The sequence below is a fragment of the Bombina bombina genome, chromosome 11 (genome assembly GCF_027579735.1).
Source record: "Bombina bombina isolate aBomBom1 chromosome 11, aBomBom1.pri, whole genome shotgun sequence".
Classification (NCBI taxonomy): Eukaryota; Metazoa; Chordata; class Amphibia; order Anura; family Bombinatoridae; genus Bombina; species Bombina bombina.
In genome coordinates this window covers 52,913,692-52,931,193 of record NC_069509.1, presented here as the reverse complement: position 1 = coordinate 52,931,193, position 17,502 = coordinate 52,913,692, and the positions used below count along the sequence as shown (strand labels likewise).

At 39.4% G+C, this 17,502-nt stretch overlaps 1 pseudogene; it reads right to left on the bottom strand.

The window, feature by feature from the left end:
- Positions 1-9,313: 9,313 nt before the first annotated feature.
- On the bottom strand, positions 9,314-17,489 carry LOC128641661 (glyceraldehyde-3-phosphate dehydrogenase-like; annotated as a pseudogene).
- Between the last annotated feature and the right edge of the window lie 13 nt (positions 17,490-17,502).

Below are 17,502 nucleotides of genomic sequence, written 5' to 3'. Positions count from 1 at the left end.
ATAATGTGATCTTTGAAGGCTATACAATCACCTCCACGAAAAAGAAAAATCAGAATACTAAGCGTATCATCAATACCTATAAGAGGTCACACATTGGTAAAATTACTCAATGCTTGATAAAGAAAAATTAAAGAGAGACAAGAGAGGGAAAAAGATCATTGCAGAAAGGAAAATTAGATTAAGTGGGTAGATACAAGAACCATATAGCTAAATCTTAAAATAACCAAATCATAAATTGGTCTAAATGTGACTCGCCGGGTCGCTCTTCCTTTAGCGCTACGGAATCTGTTGGCACTCTACAGATAACTGTTAGTAAAAATAAAAGATATATTTAAGTTTTAGAATTTAGCCATTGGGTCCAATAAAAAATCCATGTCTAAAAAGAAATCTCACTTTCCTCTCTAGATGTAATGGGCTTTTTCTGAGCTAAAAGTGTAAGAAACCAGATTCAGTCATTTTGAGAAAGAGAGTGTTTCTGATCTCTTCTAGTACTTTGGTATTAAAGGGATAGTCTACTCCAAAATGTATGCTTACCTGATAAATTTATTTCCGGATATGGAGAGTCCACAATGTCATCAATTACTGTTGGGGACTATCACTCCTGGCCAGCAGGAGGAGGCAAAGAGAACCACAGCAAAGCTGTTAAGTATCACTCCCCTACCCACAATCTCCAGTCATTTGACTGAAGGAAATGGAAAAAATGAATAACACAAAAGTTGTAGAGGTCCCTGAGGTGTAGTCAAAAATAACTGTCTTAAAAATAAGGGTGGGGTCGTGGACTCTCCATATCCGGAAAGAAAGAAATTTATCAGGTAAGCATACATTTTGTTTTCTTTTCTAAGATATGGAGAGTCCACAATGTCATCAATCACTGTTGGGAACCAATACCCAAGCTAGTGAACACAGATGCATCAACAACTTCGATTTCCTCGCACTCAAATAAGTGAACTAAAAAAGCAATATATATTGAAGCAATAAATCACTTTTCTTCAAATTTAAAAACGGCTTGAATGAAGAAATAAAGCCACAGAACACAGATGACTGGAGTGGGGGGGGGGGAGAGAACAAGACAGGCAGACCTAAACAGAAGGCACCACCGCTTGAAGAACCTTTCTCCCAAAAGAAGCCTCACCCGAGGCAAAAGTATCAAATTTGAAAAATTTGGGAAAAGTATGCAGAGAGGACCAAGTTGCAGCCTTGCAAATCTGTTCCATAGAAGCTTCATTCCTGAAAGCCGAAGAAGAGGAGACAGCCCTAGTGGAATGAGCGGTTATTCTCTGAGGAGGCTGCTGTCCAGCAGTCTCACAAGCAAAACGGATCATACTTCTCAACCAGAGAGAAAGAGAAGTAGCAGTAGTCTTCTGACCCTTATGCTTTCTAGAGAAGCAAACAACAGGGCAGAGGAGTGACGAAAATCCTTAGTTGCCTGTAGGTAGAATTTTAGCGCACGCACAACATCCAGGTTGTGCAACAAAAGTTCCTTATGAGAAGAAGGTTTAAGACATATAGAAGGAACAACAATCTCCTGATTAATATTTCTATCAGAAACCACTTTAGGAAGAAATAGCAATAAGAAACAAAACCTTCCAAGATAGCAACTTAATATCTATGGAATGCAATGGCTCAAACGGAGCCTGCTGCAAAACTTTAAGAACAAGGTTAAGGCTCCAAGGAGGAGCAACAGACTTAAACACAGGCCTGATTCTGACTAGGGCCTGACAAAAAGTTTGAACATCTGGTACATCCGCCAGACGCTTGTGTAACACTAATGCAGAAATCTGACCCTTCAGAGAACTGACTGACAGTCCTTTCTCCAGACCTTCTTGGAAAAAAAGACAAAATATTTGGAATCCTAACCCTACTCCAAGAGTAGCCCTTAGATTCACACCAATAAAAGGTATTTTCGCCATACCTTATGATAAATCTTCCTAGTAACAGGCTTGCGAACCTGAATCATGGTCTCAATGACCAATTCAAAAAAACCACATATTCAATCGCCAAGCAAATCTGTTAAAATCTGACAGCGCTCAACCTTGTGTCTGTAGCTCCTAGTATTGTGGGTACCAGCGCCCCCAAAAAGGTGAATGTAGTGCTAAAAATAAATACACAGAGCGCCTCCTAAAAGGCTAAGACACTAGTAGTGACAAGATTATTTAAATAAAAAATATATTGAAATTCTATAGGGGTATATAAAATATTTTATAAGCTACTTATAGCTAAAATATACAAACAAGATACAAAAGTGGATCCACTTAAAATTAACAATAAAATATGCATATATCTATATAAAAAAAACAATACAATTGTGGTTAAAAACCACAACAATATACAATCTTAATCACAAAATAAATTACAATAAAACAGCTGTTGATGGTTGGATAAAAAATAAATATAAAAACATCAATTTACTGAGTAGGTGTCCATAAATATGTAGGTCCCAAACTTTAAATTCTTTCCAGAGAGTGAATGTCCAATATGAAGATTCTATTTTAAAACAGTTATCCTTATATATCCCTCGCAGTCAGCTTCAGAGAAACGAGAAAAGAAAGGACCCTGAACTAGAAGGTCCTTCCACAGAGGCAGCCTCCAAGGTGGAAGGGATGACATCTTCACTAGGTCTGCATACCATATCCTGCGAGGCCACGCAGGAGCTATTCGATTTACCGATGCTCTCTCCTGTTTGATACAAGAGATAACTCGTGGAAGGAGAACAAACGGAGGAATCTGATATGCCAGACTGAAATCCCAAGGGACCACCAGAGCATCTAGGAGGGCGGCCTGCGGATCTCTCGACCTTGAACAGTATCTTGGAAGTTTGGCGTTCTGTCGAGATGCCATCAGATCCAACTCCGGCATCCCCATTTAAGGGTTAACCTGGAGAATATCTCAGGATAGAGTGCCCACTCTCCGGGATTATTATTATCGTTATTTGTAGAGCGTCAACAGATTCCGCAGCGCTATAAACAAAGGCAGAGTACAACAAAACAATTATGAGAATCAAATGGGTAGAGGGCCCTGCCACTGTTGTGGTCAGCTTTTAAGAAGGTGATCTACAAACAGCTGGACAGCTGGACTCTTAGGCATACATGCTAAGGGGGTTCAGGGGATAGCAATGGAGGAGAGAAACCGGTATAAAGAAAGGTTATTGTAGGTTGTATGTATCCCTGAACAGTAGAGTTTTTAGGGAGCGCTTAAAGCTTTCAAAACTAGGGGAGAGTCTTGTGGAGCGAGGCAGAGCATTCCACAAGATGGGAGTCAGTCTGGAGAAGTCCTGTAAACGGGAGTGTGATGAGGTAACAAGAGAAAGTAGTAGGTCATGAGCAGAGCGTAGGGGACAGGAGGGAGAGTATCTGGAGACAAGGTCTGAGATATAGGGGGGAGCAGTGCAGTTGAGGGCTTTGTATGTCAGAGTGAGAATTTTGTGTTTAATCCTAGAGGCAAGAGGAAGCCAGTGAAGGGATTGGCAGAGAGGGGCAGCAGATGAGGAGCGACGTGTAAAGAAGAAGAAGACGTGTAAAGAAGATGAGCCTGGCAGAGGCGTTCATTATGGATTGTAAAGGAGCTAGGTGGCAGCTGGGGAAACCAGAGAGGACAGAGTTGCAGTAATCGAGGCGGGAAAGGATGAGAGAGTGGATTAAAATCTTAGATGTGTCTTGTGTAAGGAAATGTCTAATTTTAGAGATGTTTTTTAAGGTGGAAGCTGCAGGCTTTAGCCAAGGACTGAATGTGAGTGAAAGAAAGATCGGAGTCAAATGTGACCCCGAGACATCGGGCATGTGGGGTAGGGGTAATGATGGTGTTGTCGACAGTTGGAGATTAGGGTGGAGATTTTGGAAGAAGGGTAAAAAATAAGGAGCTCAGTTTTGGAGAGATTTAGCTTGAGGTAGTGGGAGGACATCCAGGAAGAGATGTGAGAAAGACAGTTAGTGACACGGGTAAGCAAGGAAGGAGATAGGTGTCGTCGGCATACAAGTGATAGTGGAAACCGTGGGACTTTATTAGGGAACCTAATGATGAAGTGTAGATTGAGAAGAGTAGGGGACCGAGGACAGAGCCTTGCGTTACCCTGACAGAAAGTGGTGACGGGGCAGAGGCGGACTCAGAGAAGGCTTCACTAAAGGTACGGTTTGACAGGTAGGAAGAGAACCACGAGAGAGCTGTGTCACAGATGCTGAAGGATTGGAGGGTTTGAAGAAAAAGAGGGTGATCAACAGTATCAAAGGCTGAGAGAAGTGCCCTTTTGATTTTGCTGTAAGTAGGTCGTTGGTAATCTTAACGATTGCTGTCTCTGTGGAGTGGTGGCGACGAAATCCAGATTGCAGTGGGTCAAGGAGGGAGTTTAATATAAGGAAATGGGATAGGCGTGCGTATACTAGTTTTTCAAGAAGCTTTGAAGTAAGAGGGAGGAGGGAAATAGGGAGGTAGTTGGATCAAGGGAAGGTTTTTTGAGGATAGGTGTGACCAGTGCACGTTTCAGAGATGAGGGAAATAGAACGGTTCTGAGGGAGAGGTTGAAAATGCGTGTAGTATAGGGGTAAGGGTAGAAGAGAGGGAATAAAACGTCTGTCTGCTCAGAAAGTCCGCTTCCCAGTTTTCCACACCTAGAATGTGGATGGCAGAAAGACAGCAATTGTGAGCTTCCACCCATTGAACAATCCAAGCCACCTTCTTCATGTTCCTCTGAGTTCCTCCCTGGTGGTTGATGTAAGCCACTCAGGTGATTTTGTCTGACTGGAACCTGATAAACTGAGTTAAAGACAACTGAGGCCAAGTCATCAGAGCATTGTAAATCGCTCTCAACTCTAAGATGTTTATGGGGAGAGCCGACTCCTCCCGACTCCATAGTCCCTGCGCCTGAAATGAGTCCCAGACTGCTCCCCAGCCCTGCAGTCTGGCGTCCGTGGTTACAATCACCCAGGAAGGTCTCCTGAAGCATGTGCCCCTGAGACAGATGCTCCTGAGAGAGCCACCACGGGAGAGAGTCTCTTGTTGACTGATCTAGATCTATCCTGAGACAGATGCGAATGGTCTCCGTTCCATTGTCTGATTAAAGGGAATGATGTCCATGGAAGCAACCATCAGACCAATTACCTCCATACACTGAGCCACTGATGGCGAAGAGTAGACTGCAGAGCGAGGCAAGAAGACAGAATTTTGGATTTTCTGACCTCTGTCAGAAAAATTCTCATAGATAGGGAATCTATTATGGTCCCTAAGAAAACCACCATTGTAGCTGGAATAAGGGAACTCTTTTCCAGATTCACTTTCAATCCGGGGAAACGTAGAAAAGGCAACAAGGTCTCTGTATGAGAGTTTGCTTGTTGAAAAGATGGCGCCTGAACCAATGTCATCCAGGTATGGCGTTACTGCAATTCCCCGAGCCCTGACCACTGCTAAGAGAGCCCCCAGAACCTTTGAGAAAAATCTGGGAGCTGTGGCAAGGCCTAATGGGAGAGCCACAAACTGAAAGTGATTGTCTTGAAATGCGAATCTCAGGAACTTGTGATGATCCCTGTGGATGGGAACATGAAGATATGCATCCTTCAGGTCTATGGTTGCCATGAACTGATCTTCCTGTACCAAGGGGAGAATGGACCGGATGGTTTCCATTTTGAAGGATGGTACCCTGAGAAACTTGTTGAGACACTTTAGGTCCAGGATAGGCTGAAAAGCTCCCTCTTTTTTGGGAACCACAAACAGATTTAAATAGAATCCCAGGCCCTGCTCTTTTACAGGAACTGGAACTATCACCCCCAGGGAAAAGAGGTCCCGAACGCAATTTAAGAATGTCTCTCTTTTTATCTGGTCTGCAGATAATCTTGAGATGAGAAACCTGCCCCTGGGAGTAAAGGTTTTGAATTCTATTTTCTAACCCTGAGACACTATGTCCACAGCCCAAGGATCTGGTACATCTCGTACCCATGCTTGATAAAAAATAAGAAAAGATAAGAAAGTCTGCCCCCCACTTGATCCGGTCCCGGACCGGGGGCAAACCCTTCATGCTGATTTAGACTCAGCTGCGGGTATCTTTGATTGCTTCCCCTTGTTCCAAGACTGATTGGGCTTCCAAGAAGACTTGGAGTGTTCCTGCATGGAAGAGGGAGAAGACTTTCCTTTGGAGTTACGAAAGGAATGAAAATTACTTTGACGTCCTTTAGGTCTATTCTTCTTGTCTTGCAGTAGGAAAGACCCTTTCCCACCCGTAATGTCAGAGATTATTTCTGCCAGGCCCGGTCCAAACAAGGTTTTACCCTTGTAAGGGAGCGCTAGAAGTTTGGACTTAGAAGTAACATCCGCTGACCATGATATTAGCCACAACACTCTGCGAGCTAGGACAGGGAAGCCAGATATCTTGGCTCCAAGCTTAATAACTTGCATGGTAGCATCAGAAATAAAGGAATTGGCTAGCTTGAGACCCTTAATCCTATCTTGGATCTCCTCCAAAGAAGTCTTTACCTGAAGAGATTCAGACAAAGCATCGTACAAATAAGATGCCGCACTAGACACAGTGGCAATACAAACTGCAGGTTGCCATTGGAGACCCTGATGAGACATTTGGAGACATTTTCTTCAAATAAGCCTCCAGCTTTAAAAGAGCAGCTATCCTCTATAGGAATAGTAGTTCTCTTAGCCAAAGTAGAAATAGCCCCTTCTACTTTAGGAACCGTACGCCAAGAATCCTTAATGTAGTTAGCGACAGGAAACATCTTTTTTAAAAACAGGAGGAGACGGGGAAAACAGTATCCCTGGTTTCTCCCATTCCTGCACAATAATCTACGTTGCACGGTCCGAAACAGGAAACACCTCCACAGAGAAGGGGAACATCAAAGTATTTATTAAGTTAATTTGATTTCTTAGGGTTGACGACAGGCAGGTTGGAGTCGTCCAAAGTAGCAAAAACCTCCTTTAAAGGGACAGTCTAGTCAAATTTAAACTTTCATTATTCAGATAGGAAGTTTTAATTTTAAACAAACTTTCCAATTTACTTTTATCATCAAATTTGCCATCAAATTTGCTTTTTTCTCTTGGTATTCTTAGTTTGAACTAAACATAGGTAGGCTCATATGCTAATTTCTAAGCCTTTGAGGGCTGCCTCTTATCACATGTTTTTTAAATCTCTTTTCAACACAAGGTAATCACAGAGGTAAAAAGTATAATAATATAACTGTGCTGGTTATGCAAAACAGGGAAATGGGTAATAAAGGGATTATCAATCTTTTAAAACAATAACAATTCTATGGTAGACTGTCCCTTTAACAATACACAAAGGTGTTCAAGCTTAAATCTGAAGGATACTACTTCAGCATCAGATGAAGGAATTATACTGTCCGAATCTGAGATTTCACCCTCAGAAGCTACCGATGTATCCTTCTCATCAGACTTATGAGAAAGCGTACCCTGTGTAGCGGAGATAGGAACAGAAAACCTTACTATCTGAATCTCTAGTCTTCTTCTTGCGTTTTCCTTGTAGCAAAGGAATGACAGACAAAGCCACAAATACCGCAGAAGATACCTGGGCAGCAATATCTGCAGGCAAATACCTCCAGGAGATTGAGAGGAACCGCAGGACACTGTATTTGATGCCACTAAGGTTTGGGACGTTTGAGGAGAAGGCTCTGGCATTGCCTGAACAGCATCATCCTGAGAGACATGTGGCTCAGCATCAAAAAGTCTATTTTTATGTTTTAATGACCTATCTAGACAAGCGGAACAGAACTGCATATTTTGATTCTCCAAACATAAGAGACACAAGTTCAAAGGAACCTGATTTTCTTTAAGAAGAGCGGAAAAGTTGTGATCACCCGTGTCCTTTACAGCTTAATTAATGGTCCCACAGACAGAGACAATAACATTTTGTTTACACAACAAATTAACAGCCGCTACACCTCAGCATTTTAACGAGGTGCCTACCTGCCACCAAAAAACGTTTAGGAGTGTGAGAACGTCCAGGACCTAGTCGGCTTTAAGACTCACAGTCAGCCGCCTTCTCCGCTCAGATGATTTAACAGAGTGAGCGGAAGGTCACGTGACCGGGGAAATTAAAGGGCCACTAAACCCAAAATCTTTCTTTCATGATTCAGATAGAGAATATAAATTTAAACAACATTACAATTTACTTCCATTATTTATTTTGCTTCATTTTTTAGATATCCTTAGTTGAAGAAAAATCAATGCACATGGTGAGCCAATCACACGAGGCTTCTATCTGCAGCAACCAATCAGCAGCTAGTGAGCATATCTAGATATGCTTTTCATCAAAGAATATCAAGAGAATAAAACAAATTAGATAATATAAGTAAATTAGAAAGATGTTTAAAATTGCATTCTCTTTCTAAATCATAAAAGAAAAAATGTGGGTGGCATGTCCCTTTAAGCTGCGCAATTACTTTCACTTTGAGAAAAAAAAAAGACACGCAATTTATACCCGGCAAAGGCTGAGACAGTTCCGTAGTTAGAATCAGAATACGGTCAGACCTGAAAGCTGTATCTTCAAAGTTTCACTATACCTTATATATTAGAAAAAAAATAATTTTTCTGAGCCATAAAAAGGAAGTTAACCCTTCCCAGTCCTTAAAGGAAGTTAACCCCTAAAGTCTCCTGTCACATAACACAAGTGCCTGCCCACTGCCAATCAAAGATCCTGTATAAAGGATCATATGTCCCAAAAAAAAGTGCAAGTCTCCCAGCCCCAGAAGACAAAAGCACTTACCTGTACATCTAGCCGTCCGGCAGGAGGACAGCTCACAAGGCGTGAAAGGACGCCAACTCCTTACAGAAGCCTGTGGAAGAAGGAAAGAACACAGAGTAATCCTACTCTGGCTTTCTGTACTAGGGCAGCAACATGTTAGGAAAACGCAGCAAGGCCCACCTTACAAGTTCCTAACTGCTTTAAAGCCACCACTACTCTACTGAAGAGATTGACGTGGATTACAGTTATACCCTGAATCTTGCTTGTAGCGAAAGAAATTCAATTTTCTTCAGACACCAAAACTTCACCTCCTCCATTAACTGAGGCAAAGAGAATGCCTAGGGATTGTGGGTAGTGGAGTGACACTTAACAGCTTTGCTGTGGTGCTCTTTGCCTCCTCCTGCTGGCCAGGAGTGATATTCCCCCAACAGTAATCGATGATGTGGATTCTCCATATCTTAGTAAAGAAGGATATCTTGCACAGAAAACACCATTATATTAAAATACTTTTTTTTTTTAGGGGAACAACTGGTTTTAATTATTGAATGACACAGAAACCGTTACACACAGACAAATGCAGATGACTAATTGCATCAGCAGGCACTAGAGAAGTTACTAGACAGACTATTCCTTGGATGCCATGTGGCACGAGGTCCACCACACGATGGCTGTAACCAAACTTGTCATATCAAGACACAAGCTTAGTATGAAAAGTATCATTCAGAGCAATTCCAGCGTCTGCATCAAAGACTGATGAACGATTGTCTCTGTTGAAGTCAGATGAGACAACCTGCTCCTATGTGTATCCCAGAATGCCGTTCAGTGGTCCATCAGCAGCAGCCTTAATCACAGCCTTTATTTCTTCATATTTAGCAGGCTTACCCAGACAGCAAGTGAGATCCACGACAGACACATTTGGGGTTGGAACACGGAAAGCCATGCTTCCCATTCAGTTGTGGAATGACTTTGCCGACCTGGTTGATACTGGAATGATGTTCTGTGCAGTACTGAAGTCATCTTGCCAGAGCTTGCCTGATGGACTATCTACAGTCATCTGGGTTACGGTGTAGGAATGGACAGTGGTCATCAGCTCCTCCACAATACCAAAGCTGTCATTGATAACCATTGCCAAAAGAGCCATTACTAACAACTTTGAGGGAGTTCTTGTTTTCATCTTGGTTGACTCCAAAAACAGACATGGCAAGCAGAGGGGGCAGAAATTATAACACGCTTAGCACCTCCCTTCAGGATATTAATATACTTTTTACCTCTGTGAAGTACCTTGTGTCTAAGCCTCTACAGGCTGCCCCCTTATTTCAGTTATTTTGACAGACATGCATTTTAGCCAATCAGTAATGACTCCTTGGCACACGTGAACTAGCATGTTCTAGCTGTGAAAAACTGACAAAATGCACTAAAATAAGAGGTGGCCTTCAAGAGCTTAGAAATTAGCATATTTCTTTATTTATAAAATATTTTACCAGGAAGGATACATTGAGATTTCTCTCGTTTTCAAGTATGTCCTGGGTCCACAAAACATTGCATTGATACAATAGGGTACATTAAAATACAAAAACAATAATAATACACAATATATGCAAAATTTAACATAGAACAGGTAGGAAATATACAATCAACCATGACAGGTGCATTTTGTTTTGAGATATGTAGAGAGGGATCTCTTAAAGGATTTTAGGCTTGGGTAAGGTTTGAAAGTGTGCGGGAGGTTGTTCCATAATTGTGGTCCTCTGTAGAAAAAGGAGGAACGAGCTGCTTTTTTTTTGTATTGAGGCAAACTAAATAATGTGCTGGTACTGGATCGGAGGTTATAGGAGGTGGGAACAGCCGGGGAGAGCATTCTGCTCAGGTAGGGTGGGAGCTTCCCAGAAAAGCTCGTAAACACAAGGCAGGAAAGATGGAGGGTGCGTCTGGATTCCAGCAACAGCCAGTTTAGTTCTTTTAGCATGTCACAATGGTGGGTCCTGTAGTTACATTGTAGCACAAAGCAGCAGAACGAGTTATACAATGTATTAAGTTTATTAAGGTGAGTTTGTGATGCAGGTGCATATATTACATTTTTTTTTTAACATGCACTTGTTGATTATGCAATTTAGTTGTCCTTTAACTTTTTTTCAAGTTGTCTCTTTAGCATCAATTAGAGTAGACTGTTTTTAGAGGGAGATTTCTTTAATGAGTTTATTCTATAAGACTATGTGCCAGGAAGTGAACAGTTACTAATAAAATGCAGTTCCACTGATAATAATCCATTGCTAAAAAAAATGGAGATAAACTCACAACGCCCGGTTGTGGCAGGTAAAAAAATCTCTTTACCAGAGAGCAAACCTCAGTTCATGAGGTATCTTCCGCCCTTTAATTATATTTGCATTCTCCTCACTACTCCCACATAGCCTCAACCACAACACCTCTTTGCATAATTCCCCCCTCCTTAGTGTTCTCAAGACTAAATGAACGTTCTCTACATTTCATTTAATATCTTCTGACACCGGCAACTTCCCGGGCACACTTACACAACAGTGTGGTTCAGTAATATAAAGACCCCCACACACCCTATACATAACCTTAATAACTATTCTGTCCTACATAACCCGAACTACCTTACTACCGCTACTCAACTTCTCTTTCTTTACTTCGTCCTCCCTACCCTTTATGTTATGGCACTACATTCTTAATTTTGGCATTTTAGAGAAAAACCCTGTTGAAATTTCATTAACCTAGTTTGGATATGGACTATATTCTTGCTGGACATTGGACTAGTGGATCATAAGGTCCTCCTCTCCGATACCAACTAGGGTGCTTTATATATTTGACTAGCCAATGTGAATACATATACATCTTATTTGTGCTATTGTCCCATTTTTACACTCTGTAATTACTGTATTTCCTAAAGGTCACTTTTTGTTTTACTATTGCATATTTGTTGAAAAGCGTTGACACAGATGGAAATCAATGTAACATAGTTTCATATAAGTAATGGACACTCCAGAACTTTAAGACATTGGATTTTATCAAACAAGAACAGTTTTGATATTGTCAATATAAGATGATGCCTTTTAACATACCGTATAACTCAATGTAATTGTTATTCTCCAAGGCAATAAAATTACCGTTGCTAATGTACTCAGCACAACAAAATTTGGTGGTGCTTTAAAAGTGAATTATATAATTGGATTAGCCATTTACTGTGGGGTCCAGATGTGCAGAGAAATATACTATATGATGTAGCATTGACTGGTACATACTAAACATACACAAGTTTGTTTGACAAGTGGTTTATGCATATGAAACACCAGCATCCCCCCCGCCATTGGTTACAGTAAATACAATTTAAATGATCTCTACAATATACATCATTTGCTAGCCTTCCTGGAAGCCATTTCTAACTCCTGTCTCTCTGCTATGAATGTCATTACCATGGGACATGTTTTTCTTTGCTGCATTTAATAAATAAAAAAAAAGAACATTTTAATAAGTATTTCCATCTGTTTTGCTTAGTGTGTATGGGGCAATTCTTTCCACCAATAATGCAGTAGGAGATCTGGTTATTAGTCAGTGAGCATCTGGTCTTAAAGAGCCATTATAGTCAAAAGAAAATGACATGTGATCTATGCAAGTGATTATGCTGTGTTTCCGCCCCCTTATCTTTGATTGGTCCATGTTTTATTGGTTGTGGCATATTAGTGTGATGCTCACAGTATTGTTGAGAGAGGGGCAGGAGCCCTGAAACATTGCTATGTAATAAAGTTTTCTTCACCTTTATGAGAGTGCGGATTTTGTTTTAATACTGTTATCTTAGAGCGTGTAATTATAAGACTATCGACCCTGATCTAAACCGCAGCGATAATTGTAATCTGAGTCATGTGACTAACACTGCGGATTGGATCAGCGGCAGTTTCCGCTCGGAACCAGCAGTGCTCTGCAAGTCTTGAGCGACATTTCTTTTGCAGGAGTTATTGTAAGAGTTTGGATTTCCACTGGCGCTTATAAATTAAGCTAGGATTTATGCTACCATTATATGTGTAACTATCTAAGTGAAATATTATAAGTGATTCTGATTTGTATCAGGTGTAAAAACAAAAGTATCTAGGTGTCTCAGACAACGGATATTTAGGATTTAAGTCCTATGTGTTGACTGGTATAAAAAATTATTTTTATTTTTTTTATGTTTTGAAAAGAATAATATTACTAAATCTGTAATTACAGATGATGTGGATAGTGTTCGTGAATAGATTATGAGGAGTAAATAAGTGTAAGTGAAGCTAGTGACGATCCAATTTACAGTGATAAGAAATGGATATAACTATATCCAAAAAATAAAGAAAGATATAGAAGTGTTAAAACTATTTTATTAAACTAAATTATCTGTCAACAATAAAACTTTAGGATTAACTAAAAGATATATGGCAAATAAAACAAATAAAAGCAAATAAAACAAGGGACGTCTCCCTATGAACTTGTTTCAGTACGTCGAGTGACTTGACAGTATATGGTCTCTGAATATAACTTGATAAACAAAAAATGCCACCTTGGGATTAAAGCAAGCTGTAAGGTACCTTACAAATGTCTGTTGGGAATCGTGTAAGTGCCGATGTTCTGTGAGCTTCCTTATCAGTTTTGTTCCTTCGCGGCTTAACGTGAGATAACAAACAAGCCTCCGTTCCTGATTGGTGGTTAGGGGGTCACACCTCTCTTAGGATAGGCTGTGACTGTGCACGCTGGATGTTTCTGGAGTAAAATCTACACGTTTCACCCTCTGGGGGCTTGATAAAGCCCCCAGAGGGTGAAACGCGTAGATTTTACTCCAGACTTTTCTACAACCACGTTTAAAGAAAGTCTTACAAACTCCAAGAAGCTGCGATCCAGCCCCTCAAGTGGACTCTCTAATTTTCATGATTTAGGAGCCAAAACCACAAGGAGGACCAAGGATCTGATCAGCGAGAAAGTGGAGCACAGCTTTTCTTTCTAACAGTGGATCCCCAACACTGCACATCAAAGTGCAGAAGAAAAAAGTTTTTTACAGCTGCAGTTCAAACATCTTGATAAAGATCAATTACATCTGAACACGCTAAACATCCAGCGTGCACAGTCACAGCCTATCCTAAGAGAGGTGTGACCCCCTAACCACCAATCAGGAACGGAGGCTTGTTTGTTATCTCACGTTAAGCCGCGAAGGAACAAAACTGAGAAGGAAGCTCACAGAACATCGGCACTTACACGATTCCCAACAGACATTTGTAAGGTACCTTACAGCTTGTTTTAATCCCAAGGTGGCATTTTTTGTTTATCAAGTTATATTCAGAGACCATATACTGTCAAGTCACTCGACGTACTGAAACAAGTTCATAGGGAGACGTCCCTTGTTTTATTTGCTTTTATTTGCCATATATCTTTTAGTTAATCCTAAAGTTTTATTGTTGACAGATAATTTAGTTTAATAAAATAGTTTTAACACTTCTATATCTTTCTTTATTTTTTGGATATAGTTATATCCATTTCTTATCACTGTAAATTGGATCGTCACTAGCTTCACTTACACTTATTTACTCCTCATAATCTATTCACGAACACTATCCACATCATCTGTAATTACAGATTTAGTAATATTATTCTTTTCAAAACATAAAAAAAAATAAAAAATTATACCAGTCAACACATATGACTTAAATCCTAAATATCCGTTGTCTGAGACACTTAGATACTTTTGTTTTTACACCTGATACAAATCAGAATCACTTATAATATTTCACTTAGATAGTTACACATATAATGGTAGCATAAATCCTAGCTTAATTTATAAGCGCCAGTGGAAATCCAAACTCTTACAATTGTTCTCAACCTAAACTACTGAGGAGGAGTAGTTTCCCCCATCCACCAGGCATACAGGATTTTTTAGTAAGCGCCAACCCTCTATTCACTATATCACTACTATCCCACTTTTGCAGGAGTTACACACACAGGTTTGATAGCCTTAAAATGACATGCTCTAACAGATTAGAGTAATTTCTTGACTAGAATAGCCCATTAAAGGGAAATTTTACACTGAGATTGTATTCTTAAACATTTGATTATATGTAGTAAACCCCCTACACCATATACTTTCATTATTTATTTTGTCCCCTTTTATTATAATTGAATTGGGCAATTTGTCTGCTTTCAAATTCCTGTTAAACATGGAAGTGCTGACCCCAGACTTAAAGGGACACTGAACCTATTTTTTTTCTTTCATGATTCAGATAGAGCATGACATTTTAAGCAACTTTCTAATTTACTCTTATTATCAAATTTTCTTCATTTTCTTGGTATCTTTATTTGAAATGCAAGAATGTAAGTTTAGATGCCGGCCCATTTTTGGTTTACAACCTGGGTTGTTCTTACTGATTGGCGGATAAATTCATCCACCAATAAAAAAGTGCTGTCCAGAGTACTGAACCAAAAAAATAATAATAAATAAATAAATAAATAAAACTTAAGGGACACTCAATCAAAATTAATCTTTCATTATTCAGATACAGCATGCAATTTTAAACAACTATCCAATTTACTTCCATTAACAAAATGTGCAGTTTTTTTATATTTAAACTTTTTGAGTCACCAGCTCCTACTGAGCATGTGCAAGAATAAGTGTGTATGCATTCGTGAATGGCTAATTGCTGTCACGTGGTACATATATGCATTTGTGATTGGCTGATGGCTGTCACATGGTACAGGGGGAGTGGAAAAAGACATAACTTAAAATTGTCAGAAAAAAAAATCTACTACTCATTTGAAGTTCAGACTAAGTGCTATTGCATTGTCTTGTTATCTTGCATTTGTTGATTATGCAAATCTACAGTGTTGACTGGTCCTTTAGATGCCTTCTTTTTCAAATAAAGATAGCAAGAGAACAAAGAAAATTTGATAATAGGAGTAAATTAGAAAGTTGCTTAAAATTGCATGCTCTATCTGAATCACAAAAGAAAAAAATTGGGTTCAGTGTCCCTTTAAAGAAACATTGTACTCTCCCCTTTAATGAGCTCCCAATGGTCTATTTTACCTGCAGGAGTGTATTAAATGGATATGAAACCCCCCAAAAAAAGTTATTTAGTGATTCAGACACAGCATACAATTTTATAAAGCTTCCAATTTACTTCTATGATCAAATTTGCTTATTTTCCATGGTATTCTTTGTTGAAGGGATAACTAAGCAGGTATCTGCAGCTCAACATGGCAGGAAATAGTGCTTTTGTAAATCGACAACGTTCTTGCAAACCTGCTGCCATATAGTGCTCCCGGCACGTGCACTCTCCTGAGCTTATATCCCTGCTTTTCAACACAAAAATACCAAAAGAAAGAAGAAAACAATAGAAGTAAATTAGAAAGTTGTTTAAAATCAAATGCTCTATATAAATCGTGAAAGAACAATTTTGGGTTTTGTGTCCCTTTTAAATTGATAACCAGTTAATTTAGTTTTATTTTGTTACTTGAAACAGCATTTTTTCCCCCTGTAAATTGGAGATGGTAACTTTAAAGGACATGAAACTATTTTTTCTTTACCGATTCAGACAGAGCATACAATTTAAAAAAAAAATTGCAATGTACTTTTATTACATTTCCTTTGTTCTCGTTGTATTCTTTTTTGAAGAGCTATCTAGATAGGTAATGTGCACATGACAGGAAACACTACTGCCACCTACTGCAAATGTGGAACTGCTGATATATATTGCTCTAATCACATGCATGCTCCTACACCTCCCTATGAGCTTTTCAACAAAGGATACCAAGAGAACACAGTCAAATGATAATAGAAGTACATTGGATTTTTTCTTTCTTCAAATTTTACACTAAGTAGGGGTTAGAGATTGTTGTCTTTGAAATAGCTAGTTGTTCCTACTCTTTTCAATAACAATTTAAACACCTTTATCATACTAATTTGAGTATGTTTTCCATTTTAAATGAATGCAAACAATATAGGTCTAGATTACAAATGGAGTTCAAAAATGTATATAATTTATAAACTATGAATCTTATACACAAATTAAATACAATCATCTTAATGTTCATTTGCAATTGGATGTTTTAACGTTAATTATAAAATGAGTCAACATTATAGAAAAGTATTAATTGCACATTTCATTATTGCTTAGTGAAAAAATAATTTTCAAGCATTTCAAAGCAGTAATCGTCATGCAGAAATGCATTACTGGGAGCTAGTTGAATACACTGGGTGAGTCAACGACAAGAGGCATATTTGTAGCCACCAATCACCAGCTAGCTCCCATAACTATGGTGCTGCTCTTACTGATGTCAAGAGATAGGTGTTTTTGTGCCACATTAACATTTGATAACTGGGTTATTGTGAAGGAAACCCAACTGGAATGGTTTATAATTTGAAAATCCTGTGCAAACAAAAATACATAAGGGATAATAAAGATGGATGGAATACACTACATTGTACACATATATGCATAAAATGATACACCCATGTGTATATTCTGCAAAAAAATAAATCAACTACAATCTGAACTAACCTATGCACATCTGTTTGGGATGCTAAATCCTTTCCAGCTGTGCAGGGGTTAAAGATGATGCAGTCAATGACCATGTGCTGAGATATTTCCTTTATTCTCTTGCTCTCCCTCCTCCTCAACACAATAGCGCTTTATTAAAGGACTACAAACTGCACGTGCTGCCAGCTGGGCTTTACATGAGAGTTAAACACAATATCCATAGGTTCTATACGTTCTGTTTCCTCTCCCTCCCTGCTACAGCTCTGCTTGTTCTCAGCATCTGGTTCTGTGCACATGCGCCCCCCCTTT